Below are 15,672 nucleotides of genomic sequence, written 5' to 3'. Positions count from 1 at the left end.
TGACTAATAACTGAAGTGATATTGGAAGGTGTCAGAGAATTATTGATTGAAAGACATGTCATCAGTAGATTGACAGCTCAGTGAATGAATAAATTTACTGTTAATTAAGTGTTGGCAGATTAATCTGATAAAAACGTAAAACTCTTCTACTTTTTTGGCATGAAATTTGAGATCTTTGTGAAAAGCCTGCTGGCGCATTAGCTGTGTAGGTGGAACCTAGGACTCCCATTTTGGGCCAAAATGAGATTTGTCTTATTTCAATTGTATGTTTGTATTAATTTCTTAATGTTAAGTTGTTCTTCTTTGTCTTGTTTTAATTGTATGTTTGTATTCATTTCTTAACATTAACTTGTTATTCAGACATTTCAATGTCTTAATAAAAATTGTTAAATTGAAGATTTTCCTTGAATTGAATACATTTTTCATTGCCTTTGTGAAAGTAAAATATTAGTAAAAAGGTCGAGTCTTTAAATCAATCAGGCCACCTTGGAAGAATTTCCCACATCAATTTGGCAACGATACGGGATGATCTTGGAGCCGATGATAGAATGAAAAATTTCCCTGGAACGGTGAGTACACACATTATATTGCTCACCTTTTTTAGTAGAGGGGAGGCACTCTGAGTCACCGGATCCGTTAGACATCCGGACCCCTTGTGGGTCACAAAGGCATTTTTTAAAAGAGGTTTATTGGCGCAAAAGTGGGGGGAGGAATAGCAACTTACCCACCTACAGCAGGTTCCGAAAAGGGCGCGCTGATTGTATAGAGTTATTAAAGAGTCTCGGCGCAAAAGTGGGGAGAGGGATAGCAATTTACCCACCTACAGCAGGTTCAGAAAAGGGCGCGCCGATAGTATAGAAATAGTGAAGGGCGCATAAAACAAGAAACTAAGGTAAAGGGAGTTAGTTTCGTTGAGACAGCAGTGTAATAAAAACCGCGCTCTTATTAGTTAAAAAAGACCATTTAAAAATGTTGGAGAAATAAATGGTCGTCAAAAGACGAATAATTTGAAGAATGTTGAAGATACAACTTAAAAAGAAATAGAGATTAAGAGTTATACGGTAGTTTAACATTGGAGAAACTGTAAAAAGTTACAGCAGAAAATAAGTCAGTTCTCTTAAATAATTTTTCTTTTAAAAAATAAAGCAATTTTCATATATAAAATGGCAGAAGGGAATAATCCGGAATGGGGAATTGCTGGTTTCATAATTAAAACCTTTGCCAATGAAAACGGTAAATTAATCAAGAAAATGATTAGCCAGGGCTATAACCCTGGTGCATCAGATGAGATTCAAAAAGATTGGTGGAATCAGCAAATTAAACAAAAATCAGCGATGGCTGGAATCATTTTGGCCACTTCGTCAAGGAATCGATCAGTAAAAGAGGCTGGGGAAAAAGAATAGGATCTTCAAAATACAGATCAGGAAAACAACAAACAGAGAACAATTCAACATAAAACTAAAAAGGAAGCTTAAAATTCTGAAACTGAAATTAATTCTGACGAAATAAACTCATCATCAGAATCAAATGAGACCTCAGGATCAGAAAAGTCTGAGATTAGCAGTCGGTTTGAGAAGATGACATTTTTTAAGAGCAAAGCTCCATCTAGTGGTGACAGGGGGGATACACTAAAGAAAAAAAAGCATGAAAAAAGATATTAACACCATCTTCCGTTGAAACTAAATTCACGACTCCCATCAGGACAAACGTGCATCGTTGTTGAGGAGGAAGAGTAAGACCCACTTTTGTAACTGAGGAAGTTCACTTGTCGCCCTCTGATTAACAAATTATTACAGAAGCTTCGGGACCCTTGAAAAGAAACCATAAAAATTCTGCTTTTTGGGAACACATGGATGGAGCTGGACAACTGCGTTATTTAACTTTCGATGATGTAAGAGTACTTATTAATGGAAGGTTAGCTTTTTGACGCACTGACAGGAAGGAAGCGTTTCTATTTTGACAACGTGCACATATTGCCACTTTGTTCCGTCTACAACAGAATTTAACGGGGTTGTAGGTGCAGATTAACATCATTGATCTCCATCCTCATTCTCTGCACAGCAACCTACACATCCTCTTGCTCCTTCATCTTTAAACGCTTATTCAGTTTCTCTTTCTATACCTTACTCGTCAATTTATATGTGCCGTGTCATCCTCATGGTCTCTGGTCACCACGGTTTGTTGAATGAAACAGAAAGGATATTTATTGACTGTTGGGCGTCAATGTGAAAACACCGCAATAATGGTCACGCCGCCTGGTGGCGGTTTCGAGTAACGGCATGTTTTTTGAATTGGTAAAAATATATTCGCCGCTCTGAATTATTTGTATTCGCTGCCAACCATTTGAAAGCGGTGAGGAAATTTCCTAAATGAATGGCTGTCTCGTCATAAAGACAGAGACCGTGACAACGAGAACGAGAGAGCAGAAAAGTCACCGAGAGAAAGATCACGAATCAGAAAAAAATGTCTGCAGCTCTCGTTTATTGGTGGGTAATAATCAGCAGTTCGAGCAGAGAAGCCAATCCTGTTCCTGGATAAAACGCCAGTTCTCAATAAGTGAAGCCAGATTGCAAAGTGGGTGGGACTCTGTCAGACAGCAGCATTCAACACAATTGGAGCGTTTTATTACTTTCTGTCCAATACGAAAGCAGGCAGCATTTTCTCGCTGCAAGTATATTTTTAACTGGTCAGTGTGACATCCAGGGGTTACATCTAGTCCCTGAAGCATTCCGTATTTGTGTTACAGGAATGAATGACTATGATTCAGTGTCCAATAGAAACATAGAAAATAGGAGCATGAGGAGGTCTTTCAGCCCTTTGAACCTACTCCATCCTCATTATGTTCATTATGTTCTTTCTTTTCCACGATATCATTTGACCCATTTAGCCCCGAGAAGTGTAACTATCTCTACAATAGGAAGCAAGTTGTCCCGGTGTTCTTTACTAATACTGTTCATCTTGCTGTCCAATGATTCTGTGTTTAAATCGCCACTGCCCGTTCCCAGCGTTCTCTACCAGACATTTAATCAATACTATATTTTGTTGCAGGAAACAATAGCAAAGATAAACTACCCCAGGTACTTCTGAATTTAGGGTTCAGGAAGGACAGACAGTAACACTGGATTGCAGTTACTCGACAGCTGGTCGAACACGGTTCTGGTACACCCCAGTCTGCCGGGGAAGGCTCAAAGTGTCTGTTGACGTTATACAGCACGGAAACGCACTTCTCAAGTTTTCTGGACTGATTCCCTGTTGGTTTGAACAAAAGCAAAATGGTTCCTTTAAATATCGCTGGGGTGCTTTTCTCCGAGAGCGCCCCGCATTTATCTGCTCTGCCGCCCACACTCTGCTGCAGAGATCGAGCGGATTCCGGACAAGAACTGCAGACTGGGAGTTCCAGTTAGTGACCAGCGGAGGGCGCGCTTCCTGTGCTAATCAGGAACAATTACTCATCCCGTGAGGGTCACAGAGCCATCAATAAAATACCAACACAAAACACAACACCAACAGGAGGAGGAGCAGCAACTGAGGAATTATGTTAGTTGTTTCTAACTAACATAACTAGCACGTGGGTGGCACGGCGGCACGGTGGGTGGCACTGCTGCCTCGTAGTGCCAGGGGCCCAGGTTTGGTTCACTGTCTGTGTGGAGTTTCCACATTCTTCCCGTGTCTGCGTGGGTTTCGTCCCACATTCTGAACGACATGCTGTTAGGTACATTGACCCGCACAGGCACCGGAATGTGGCGACTAAGGCAATTGCGCAGTAACATCATTGCAGTGCCTTACTTGTGACTGATTAACAATGAAAAGTAACATCTACATTGAAAATCAATTTCAGAAATCATTGTATGATGGGCTCACTCCCATTTTGTCTTTTCATGATATTTCCACATATCTATCATAGAACATAGAACAGTACAGCACAGAATAGGCCCTTCGGCCCACGATGTTGTGCCGAGCTTTATCTGAAACCAAGATCAAGCTATCCCACTCCCTACCATCCTGGTGTGCTCCATGTGCCTATCCAATAACCGCTTAAATGTTCCTAAAGTGTCTGACTCCACTATCACAGCAGGCAGTCCATTCCACACCCCAACCACTCTCTGCGTAAAGAACCTACCTCTGATATCCTTCCTATATCTCCCACCACTAACCCTATAGTTATGCCCCCTTGTAATAGCTCCATCCACCCGAGGAAATAGTCTTTGAACGTTCACTCTGTCTATCCCCTTCATCATTTTATAAACCTCTATTAAGTCTCCCCTCAGCCTCCTCCGCTCCAGAGAGAACAGCCCGAGCTCCCTCAACCTTTCCTCATAAGACTACCCTCCAAACCAGGCAGCATCCTGGTAAATCTCCTCTGCACTCTTTCCAGCGCTATCAAATAGAAGTTTATGTTTAAAGTTGATTTATCAGTGTCACAAGTAGGCTTACGTTAACACTGCAATGATGTTACTGTGAAAACCCTGAATTAATGTATAACCCTCCCTTCATCTCCACTCTCCGCTTCTGGGCCCCAGTTGATATGGTCACGGTATGTTGCTGGTTTAGACACAGTTTGCCGAAAATGAACACATTTCCCAAGTAGCAGGCAAGAACATTCCAGCATCTAGGAATTTTAAAGAATTTTGCAGCATCAGAACGTTGAGGAAATTGTTAATTTTTCAATGCAGCAATATCCAAGAACCAGTTCTTAGGAAACTTTATCAGAAAATTTAACTGCCTAACTATAAACGAAGTATGAATTTTGATAAAACAATTAAATACAACTTTATTTGGGATTATTTTCATTTATAACTTGCCCTAATTTTTAACCTCTGTGTCTGACGCTGGTTATTTTACACTTTATTTCATTTCTTTTTCCATCGTTCACGAATGTTTTGTTCTTTGCTCGTTATCATTATTGCATTTTCCCTCTGTGCCTTTATCTGTTTGCTTTTTATTTCTCTGTGTTTGTTTCCACATTTCTTCATTTCTGTTCCGCTTTAGTTCTTCCTCTGTGAGATGCACTTGCTTTCGTGCACAATCCCCCAGCCCTTATTATTACCACGCCACTTAAAACCCGATTCCCCAAACACAGTAGAGCTCAGTTGCTACTCGGTGTAGGTTTCTGTACGAGCTCTCCATGTATTTGTTACACTGTGCCTCACGGCGCAGGAATAGGCGGCAGTGTCTGTCAGCTGCGTGTCTCTCACAGTCAGGACACTGAGTTTGTTGTCTCCCCCGACTGTGGCAGTGATCCTCTCGTGTTGATTGGTTTCTCTTATGGCCATCACCAGATGTTGAGGTGGTTGATTTGGGAACTGTCTGTACCAATGCACCATGTTCATCACACTGGCGCTGGTACAATTCATGGTTACGATTCCCTCTTCACTAACTTCCATCCACTGAGGGAGCTGCAGCAACTCTTGTTCAACAGTCATCGCGGTGCAGATCAGAGTGAGAAACAGCAAAGAGAATCTATAAACCCGGAGGACTATCATATCACTTAATTAAATTTTAATTAATCGTCAGCGATCCTGCTTCAATCCTTGTTGCAACAACCGTCTCATGAGAGATAGAAACTGCACCACTGATACCTGCAAAAATAGAAATAAGAGCTTTCGCTTTGTCCTTTGCACTTTACTAGAAACAATGTGATCAGGGTAATTAAATAATTGCAAATAAAGGAAACAATGTTAAAGGGAAGATCGCTGTGTCAGTATCGCCCGCGAACTGTGCAACTTCGGGGCTTACCAGTTGAGAGACCTGCAGTTGTGAGGAATGAGTAAAGAAGCAAAGCCGCAATGTTCACAGAGCTGGTGCTGGATCTGAACTCAGCGAGTTCAAGCTCAATTGTTTCAGTTCAAAGTTCAGAAGATTTTGAGTAATATCCGGCCACACTGGTGATTGGCTCATTCCTGACAGAGCCAGCAGGAGACACCCAATCATCCATTGTCCTATATTTAATCCAATCAGCTCAGAGTGACGTTGTTCTCCAATCCATGACGTCATGGGGAGGAGCACGGAACCATTTGAGTCTGTTTTCAGAACTATGAACTGGACAGAAGGACATCAGAGAAGAGGGAACCCGGAGCTGGAGTGGACCATTTGATCCTTCATTAGTGCCCGCTACCGCCGTTCAGTAAGACCATTGTTGATTTACTTCACAACCAGCTTCCTGCACAACCTCATATCCCTTATTTCCCTGAATATCCATGCATCCATCAACTGCCTCGAAGAAATTCAACGACCGAATAACGACCGCTCTCCATGGCGCAGAGAGTGCGTTAAAACGAATGTTGGTGCTTTTAAGGAGTTAATCTTTGAGATAGAACAATGATGGATATTGGTCAAAACTTTGATACCAGACCCTGATTTTTCCACTTAGGGAATTGCGCGTAAACGGGGAGGCACTGTGGCACAGTGGTTAGCGCTGCTACCTCACAGTGCCAAGGACCCGGGATCGATTCCTGGCTTGGGTCACTGTCAGTGTGGAGTTTGCACATATTCTCCGTGTCTGCGTGGGTGTACTCCGGGTGCTCCGGTTTCCTCCCACAGTCCAAAGATGTGCGGGTTAGGTGGATTCATAGAATCATAGAAACCCTACAGTGCAGAAGGAGGCCGTTCGGCCCATCGAGTCTGCACCGACCACAATCCCACCCAGGCCATGATTGACCATGATTGGCCATGATAAATTGCCTCTTATTGTCAGGGGGGTGGGGTAGGGTAAATGCATGGAATTATGGGGATAGGGTCTGGGTGGGATTGTGGTCTGTGCAGACTCGATGGGCCGAATGGCCTCCTTCTGCACTGTGAAAACTTCTGTCAAGAGGACTTTCCCATCAAATAGCATACGTTCAGCGCCACAGAAAGAGAGCGTTCGCATTAACTGTTCTTTATAATGTTGTTTTGTTTATATTAAGAGTTCACAATCCAGGTCACAGACCTGATTCAGTAATAGGAGGTGAGAGTGCCTTTGCTGATTTTTGTACGGGTTGACTGTGCCTCTGTAACAGTGTGGGGCTCAGCGCACAGTGATACACGGCACAGTCAGAGACACGGACACTGGTGATTGTTAAAGGAACTGCTTTCTTGTCTTGATCTAAATCAGCAGAGAACTTGTCAGGGAAATCTGCAGACCTTTCTCCCTTCCCCGTGCTGTATTTTTTCAGTAAATATCTCGGAGCTTCCCTGGGATATTGAATGTACCAGAAGAGAGTCTCGCCAGTCGTGTATTTTGTTGTGTAGTTGCAGTTCAATATTACCGTCTGTCCTTCCTGGACCGTTAATTCGAGCAGGTCCTGGAAAACTGAATCTTGGCCATTGGTTCCTGTAACAACATATAGAATGTGTGAGAAATCTGTGAGTAAATATCACCCATGCACACTGGGGATTTGAGCTCAGACTCACCGGGCAGCATGACCATTATTATCAGTAAAGCACACAGGGAACACATGGTTCCTGATTGGACAGTAAGCAGCGACACTGTTTAAACGATGTTGCTGCTTCTAGTTTATATCACAGAGTCAACTCAGATCAGAGGCAACTGCAATTATTGGGAAACTGGGGGGCGTTTCTCAGTTTTGTGATTGGCGAGCCTCCCTGAGATGACGTTAGCTTTGGACCAATCACTGTTTGCTGACGACGAAGTGCAGCTGGCTTTCTCCAATCAAATTGTAGCCCAGGCTGAGTGCGTCTTTCTCACCCTCTTGCTCTCTGTCACATTCTCAGTCATTCGGTCTCTTTCTCTGTTTAACTAGCTTTCTTTCCAACTCAATGTCGGTATATTTCTTTAGGTAGATCTTTTCAATCAAGGTGAAAAATGGAACAGATAATTTGAAATCTGTCTGATGCACAGGTAATTAGTGTCCAGGGTATGAGGATAATTAATAGACACCGTTCTAAGTACACCGGGAAAACGTAATTACCCAACTCCGCATTGAGATGCGGTTCCACTGGGAAAGCACTGATTTCAGTCAGTCAATATTTTTAACCCAGCAACTTCAACATGTGACAACTCTAAACCTGCCTTTAGATATTTGATCACTTTTGAAAGGTGCAGACAGTTAACTGATCTGGAACATTTAAAGGATAGATTGATGACGTTGTTCACCTGGTAGATCTGCGGATTTGTGTGAATGGTATCGAGGAATGATTGGAATTGATCTGGTATAAACAAGTAAATATATGCCAAATTTTCCAACAGTGACAATCATTTACCTCAGTGAGCGAAAACACTCAGATGGGGCTGTATTGTCACGTACTATGGGTACATTTTCTCTGATTTTTAACCCCATGTGTTGTCCTGACAATGAACCATTGATTTTCGACCTGCGCCAGTTTTTATATGAGGCCAGCGGGAGCCTCATTCACTCTGGGTCTCAGTGCACAGTAATACACGGCGCTGTCTGTCACCTTCTAATCTTTCATAGACAAGTGAAAAGTGCTTTGTTTCAGGTTGAGATTCCCGTTCAAGTGTTCAAGTCCAGGAGCCGTCTCGGTAAACAAATAACTCGCGGCTCTGAGCAGATACTGAGGAGCTCGGAGTGTATACTGGCGATACCAGAACAGGTCATGTTGTACAGCTGAACTCGATACCGAGTAACTGCAGGGCATTGCTGAATCTTCACCCTCTCCTGGTTCTGACTGCGGCACTGAGTCTCCGTTACTCATCTCTGAAAATAGAAAACAGACACGCAGCGGGTTAGAAGGAGTAACGCCTCCAGATGGAAATGAGGAATGAATATGGTGATTGAGGATTTCACGCAGAAGTTCAAAATGACAGACCTGTAATCAGGACAATAACCGGAGTCACAGAGTTTCACCCTCATGGTTCGAGTCTGAACACCAGAAACGGAGAGACTGATGTCTGTCTGCATCAGACCTGCAATTGGAGAAGTTGAAACAATCAGGGGGATGTTATGAGGTCGAAGGTGACTCCCTCTCTCCGTCCATTTTTACACCTTCAAACAGATACTTCCTTTAGAAGAGGATGGTGATCTTTTTATAAGTGATCAGAGAGCGCCCTCCTGTGGACAGCACAGCCGCATATCGGAAGCAGGTTCACACAAGGCCAACGGCAAAGATTTACACACATGGAGATCAGAGAATCATAGAATCATAGAACCCCTACAGAAGGAAGCCATTCGGCCCAGCGTTTTATCATCGCCTTTGTTGGGGAATAAATGTGATCAGGGTAACTGAATACATTACCAATCGAGGAAAAACAATTAAAAGGGAAGATGTTTTATCTCAGTATCTCGAGCATGCTGGGCATTGTGCAACTTGGGAAGTTACCAGTTAAGAAAGTTGCCGCTATGATGAATGTGTAAAACCTAACAGACAGCAGTCTCGCCGAGCTGGTGCTGGATCTGAACTCAGTGAGTTCAAACTGTTTTAGTTCAGAGTTCAGAAGATGGTGAGTAATATCCGGCCTCACTGGCGATTGGTTCATTCCTGACAAAGAGCCAGCAGGAGGCACCCAATCAGCTCACAGCTTCTCTGTCCTACATTTCATCCAATCAGCTCAGAGAGTCTTTGTTCTCCAATGCATGACGTCAGAGCGAGGAGCCGGAACCATTAGAATCTGTTCTCAGACAATGAACTGGACTCGAAGAAGCGGAACGACCGAATGGTGATGTCGCTCTTTGACAAAGTGAGGGCATGGAAACGAATATTGGTCATTTTCCGGAGTTCATCTTTGAGATAGGACGCAGATGGATCTTGGTTAACGTTGTGGCAACAGCGGCAGAGTTTTCCATTGGAAGAGTTGCTCCAAACAGCTATAAAAATGGAATTTATATAGAATGGCACATTCAGCACCATGGAAAGAGAGCATTCGGGCTAACTCTTCGTTATGCTATTGTCTTGTTTATATTAACAGTTTACAATCCAGCTCACAGATCTGATTCAGTGAGAGGAGGTGAGAGTGCCTTTGCCGGTTTTTGTACGGGCTGACTGTGCCTCTGTAACAGTGTGGGGCTCAGCGCACAGTGATACACGGCAGAGTCAGAGACATGGACACCGGTGATTGTTAAAGGAACTGTTCTCTTGTCTTTGTCCAATTCAGCCGAAAACCGGTCAGGGAAATCTGGAGACTTTTCTCCGCCACCCGTGCCATATTTCTGCAGTAAATATCTCGGAGCTTCCCCGGGATACTGGATGTACCAGAAGAGATTTGGAAAAGCATTTTTTGTTGTGTAATTACAATTCACTGTTACGTTCAATCCTTCCTGAACCGTTAATTCAGCCGGGTCCTGGGAAACTGAATCTTGGCCATTGATTCCTGCAACAAAATGTAGAATGTGTGAGAAATCTGTGAACAAATATAACCCATGAAACACACACTGAGGATTTGAGCTCAGACTCACCGGGCAGCATGACCATTATTATCAGTAAAGCACACAGGGAACACATGGTTCCTGATTGGACAGTAAGCAGCGACAATGTTTACAATAAGTTGCTGCCTCTAGTCTTATATCACAGAGTCAACTCAGATCAGAGGCAGCTTCTATTATTAGGAAACTGGGAGGCGTTTCTCAGTGCTGCGATTGGCTCATCTCCCTGAGCTGACGTCAGCTGCGAATCATAAAATCCCTACAGTGCAGAAGGAGGCCATTCGCCCCATCGAGTCTGTACCGGTCACAATCCCACCCAGGCCCCACTCCCGCAACTCCGTGTATTTACCCTGCGTATCCCCTGAGACTCGGGTCAATTTAGCATGGCCAATCAACCCAACCTGCACATCTTTGGACTGTGGGAGGAATCAGCAGCAGCCGAAGGGGACCCACGTAGACACGGGGAGAACATGCAAACTTCATACAGAAAGTGATCCGAAGGCGGAATTGAACCCGGGTCCCTGACACTGTGAGACAGCAGCGCTAACCATTGTGGCATCATGCCGCCCCGTAACCAGTGAAGCAATCACTGTTAGTTAATGATTTAATATAGCTGGCACTTTCCAATCACATTCCTTCCCTGGCCGTAAACGTATTTCTAAGTTCCTTGCTCTCTCTCTGCTCTCTCCCACATAACCAGCTATTCTGTCTCATTAACTGGTGAACTCGCTTTCCTCAGAACTCAGTCCATCAATCTTTCTGAAGGCAGATCCTTTTTTTCTAATTCAGGTGAAAAGTGAAACTAATTTAATCATTTATGGGCGACACGGTGGCGCAGTGGTTAGCATTGCTGCCTCACAGCCCCAGGGACGCGGGTTCGATTCCAGCCTCGGGTCACTGCCTCTGTGGAGTTTGCACTTTCTCACCGTGTCTGCGTGGGTTTCCTCAGGTGCTCCAGTTTCCTTCCACAGTCCTAAACTGTGCAGGTTTGCTGGATTGGCCACGCAAGATTACCTTTAGTGTCAGGGGATAGCAGGTTAAATATGTGGGTTACGGGGATAGTGCCTGGGTGGGATTGTTGTCGGGACAGGCTCGTTGAGCCTAATGGCCATGACTCAACATAATCAATAGTTAGTGCTGTAAGTGTACCGGGGATAAGTCGTCACTCAACTCTGCACCAGGAAATATTTCACGGACTCATAACATAGAAACTAGAAGCAGGAGCCTTCTCCGCCAATCATCGTAATCATAGCTGATCATGGAATTCAATATCCTGATCCCCCTTCCCCCTCGCCCATATCCCTCGACCCCTTTAGCCCCAAGAGCTATATCAAATTTCTTCTTGAAATCAGACAACGTTTTGGCCTCAACTACATTCGGTGGTACTGAATTCCATGCATTCAACACTCTCTGGATGAAGGGATTTCCCTTCACCTCAGTTTATCCCTTATCTTCAAAAGATGACGCCTAGTTCTGGATTCCAGCATTGGGAACAGTCTCCTGAATCCACCCTGTCTAACCCTGTTAGAATTTTATAAGTTTCTATGAGATCCCCTCACTCTTCGAAACCCCAGTGAATATAATCCTAACGGATTTAATCTCTCGTCATATGACAGACCTGCCATCCCAGGAATCAGCATGGTAAATCTTCACTGTACCCCTCTATTCCCCAAATAGAAAAGCTCTGATTTCAATCAGTTATTATTTCTGCTCCACGGACTTGAAAATGGGACAATTCTGAGGCTGCATTTGACAATAGATCACTTTTAAAATGTGTGGCCGGGCAGATAGGCACCGAATCCAGAATCTTTCTAAGTACAGATTAAGGAAGTTATTCACCCGGGATAATCTGCAGATTTTGTGCGGATGGGGTCGGAGAATGGTTGGATTTGATCCGGGAATAATAGGACGGCAAATGTGACATTTCACAACACTGACAATGGCTGAGCTCAGTGGGGGGAATATTATTCAGCTGGGGCTGTATTGTGGCCTTCATTTTCTGCGCATTTTCGTTGAGATCCGACTCTTTTTCTCTGACCCTGAAACGTCTGCGTCACTTTTTGTCTGAGGCCCGCGGGAGCCTCACTCACTGTGGGTCTCAGTGCACAGTAACACACGGCGCTGTCTCTCATCTTCAAATCTTTCATGGACAAGTGAAAAGTGCTTTGTGTCTGGTTGAGATTCCCGCTGAAGTGTCCAAAGCCGGGAGCCGTATCGGTAAACCCATAACTATCGGCTCTGAGCAGATACTGAGGAGCTCGGTGTGGATACTGGCGATACCAGAACAGGTGATGCTGTATAGCTGAACTCGGCACAGAGTAACTGCAGGGTATTGCTGAATCTTCACCCTCTGCTGCTTCAACTCCTGGTTCTGACTGGAACACTGAGTCTCCATTACTCATCTCTGAAAATAAACAGCGGACGCACAGCGGGTTAGGAGACAGAGGAAGACGATAGTCACACAGCGCTGGGAAAGGGAAATTGCACAAGGTTTGCGATATACTTTACAATCTGTGACCAGAATCACTGACCTGGGATCAGTGCAATAACTAGAATCAGGAACATTTTCACCCCCAGCGTTCCAGTCTGAGCTCCAGAAACGGAAGCAATGATCTCTCTCTGTACCGGACCTGGAATGTGAGAAGTTGAAAGAGTCAACAAGGTGTGGTGCGATTGGCTGGGGTTTATTTCCCCACCCATTTTTATATCTGCAAATAGTCACTCTCTGCAGAAGGCAACTGTGATGTTCGGTAAGTGATCAGAGAGCGCCCTCCCGTGGACATTACAACCGCATTGGGAACAGACGCAGAAACAAGAGCCCAGATATACACACGCCGAGAAATATAAAGACCCAGAAATACCCAGTACAGCTACAACACGGACACGAGGGAATAGCCGCTCCACATCCACACCGTTAATACCCCTTATGGTTTTAAAGGTTTCAATGAAGTTATCTCTCAGTCTTCGAAACTCAAGTGGATACAAACCCAACATCAATATTCTTACCGCGGATACAGATAACCCGCACGTACCTGGATACTATTACAGCAAACCTTCTCTGAACGTTTTTTAACGCATTACCATCTTTCTTTAGATAAGGAGATACGTATTGTCCGCAATACTCCAGGTGGTGGTCTCACCAATGCCCCGTACAACGGAAACATACCCTTCCTATTTTATAATAGATCCCCTCGTAGTGAATGATCATATTTTATGACGTTTTTAATTAATTACTATACCTGTACCTTAGCCCCTTTCGATTCGTGCCCTAGGACAGCCCAATCTCTCTGTACCTCAGAATTTTGTAATCTTTCACCGTTTAAATATTAAGTGTATTTTATATTCATCCTGCCAATATGGACATTTTCACATTTGACCACATTATACTCAATTTGGCGGAGCTTTGCCAATTCACTTAACCTATTTATGTTTCTTTATCGTATCTTCACATTTACTTCACCATTTATCTTCCTACCTATCTTTGTGTTGTCTGCAAATTTAGCATCCATATCTGCTCTGTAAATATTACAGTGTATTCTAACAATTAATGCAGTTCTCCTTGATTACTGCTCTGTGACATATCACTGTGTATTCCAACAAGCAATGCAGTTCTCTTATATTTCTGCTCTGCTACATATCATTGTGTATTCCAACAATTAAAGCAGAGTTCTCCTGCATTACTGCTCTCTATCCTTTAACCGTGTAATTGAATAATTCATCCTGTTCTCTTGGATTATGGCTCCCCAACATATCCATGTGTTATGGAACCTGCTCCTGAAACAGTGAACACAAAAACACGGTGAGGGATCGCCCTCTGGTGGTGATGTGAGGTAAATGGGAGATCAGTGAATTCTCAGATTACTGGAAGATCTTGTTGCAGGATTTTGCTGCTGTATTTTTTCTTGTTCTCATGATTCTTATTATAATATACTTAAATTCAGGTGGACTCATGCACGGAACTAATACGAACTTCAGTCTGAATCCTCATCAATTAATTGCTTTATCTGTTTTGAATGTTCCAGGCCTTTCTGTTAAACTATATTCGTGTTACAACATTTGAAACCACAGCAATACTGCTAAGATTCGATCTCTTATTAAAGTTCTCTCCACACATCGAAAGGATGTAAATTTGAGTCCAACCTCACATTTATCTGACAGATTGTCGGATTGCAGTGCACCTGCTTCAATTTTAAACTTTCCTCAGAGTTGTCATGATGATATTTTGGCTAACATATCAGCTGTCCCCTAATGGGACTTGGGGAATTTATTGAAATAGGAGACTGGGAGAAATTGCATGTTCTAAATTCTGCACGTTGCTGGAAAACGGTTGAGGGAGAGAGGGGCTTTGAGACACAGAGAGAGGAGACAGACATTAGCCGCCAAAATATTGAGAGTGCAGGATGGACACCGAGGTGAACAGAGACCCAGAGGCGCAGAGAAAGACAGGCAGGAGCAGGTAAAGTTATTGGGCTACAACCAATATTGTTCGGTGGCCAATTCTTGACAACACTGAGAAACAAGCCAATCCTGTCATTGGGTAACGCCTCTTAGTCTCCCAATAAATGAGGACTGCCCATGATATAAAATTACTTCTTCACATCAGAGTACAAGAGTTGACATAATTTTACAATTCTGCTGATTTTGTGGAATTCTTAAGCTGGAAGCATGTTCTCCCAATGTTCTTCACTGCTTTGTCTAGGAAACAATGACTGAACACAGGGGGTGAATGTGAGAAGCTGAAGTTTCCACTTGAAGACATTCCCAGTGTCTCTGAGCAGCTGAACTGGGGAAGCCTTTGGGCAGAGACTGTGCTGCTGCTATTGCCCTTCCTGGCCACCAGGCGTCGCTGTAACGCTCCCAGGGGGGGGCTGCTCCTCCCCAGTGTCACCTCTTGCCCACTCCGGCCCGGCCCCATGCTCGTTGGCGGGACAACTGGGGGGGGGTCAGTCGAGGGGGCGGGGCTATCTGTGCGCATGTGCGGGACGGGAATGCTCCCAGAGGTCAGCGCGCGCGGACGCCGCCGCATTGATGCCGTCTCCCCTGGCAACGCAAGATGGTCGCCGCCGCCGTCTCCCTTGGCAACGGAATATGGCCGCTGGCCGTCTCCCTTGGCAACGCAAGATGGCCGCCGGCGGTGGGTGTCATTGCGGCGCGTGCGCAGTGAGGTCTGTCTGCAGCCATTGTCCAGATTGCCCCCAGTGGATGGGGTTGGGATTGTGCAGCAGATGGAGCAACAATCCCAGTTTCAATAGGGGGACAGAAGCTGCAATGCTGCCCCCTGGTGGTCACTTCTCCCAGTCTCAGCATTGCAGAGTGTTTAAACAAGAGTGCATTGTCACAGCAGCACCTTGAC

Source organism: Mustelus asterias, unplaced genomic scaffold (assembly GCF_964213995.1).
Source record: "Mustelus asterias unplaced genomic scaffold, sMusAst1.hap1.1 HAP1_SCAFFOLD_674, whole genome shotgun sequence".
NCBI lineage: Eukaryota > Metazoa > Chordata > Chondrichthyes > Carcharhiniformes > Triakidae > Mustelus > Mustelus asterias.
This window is presented reverse-complemented; position numbering follows the sequence as displayed.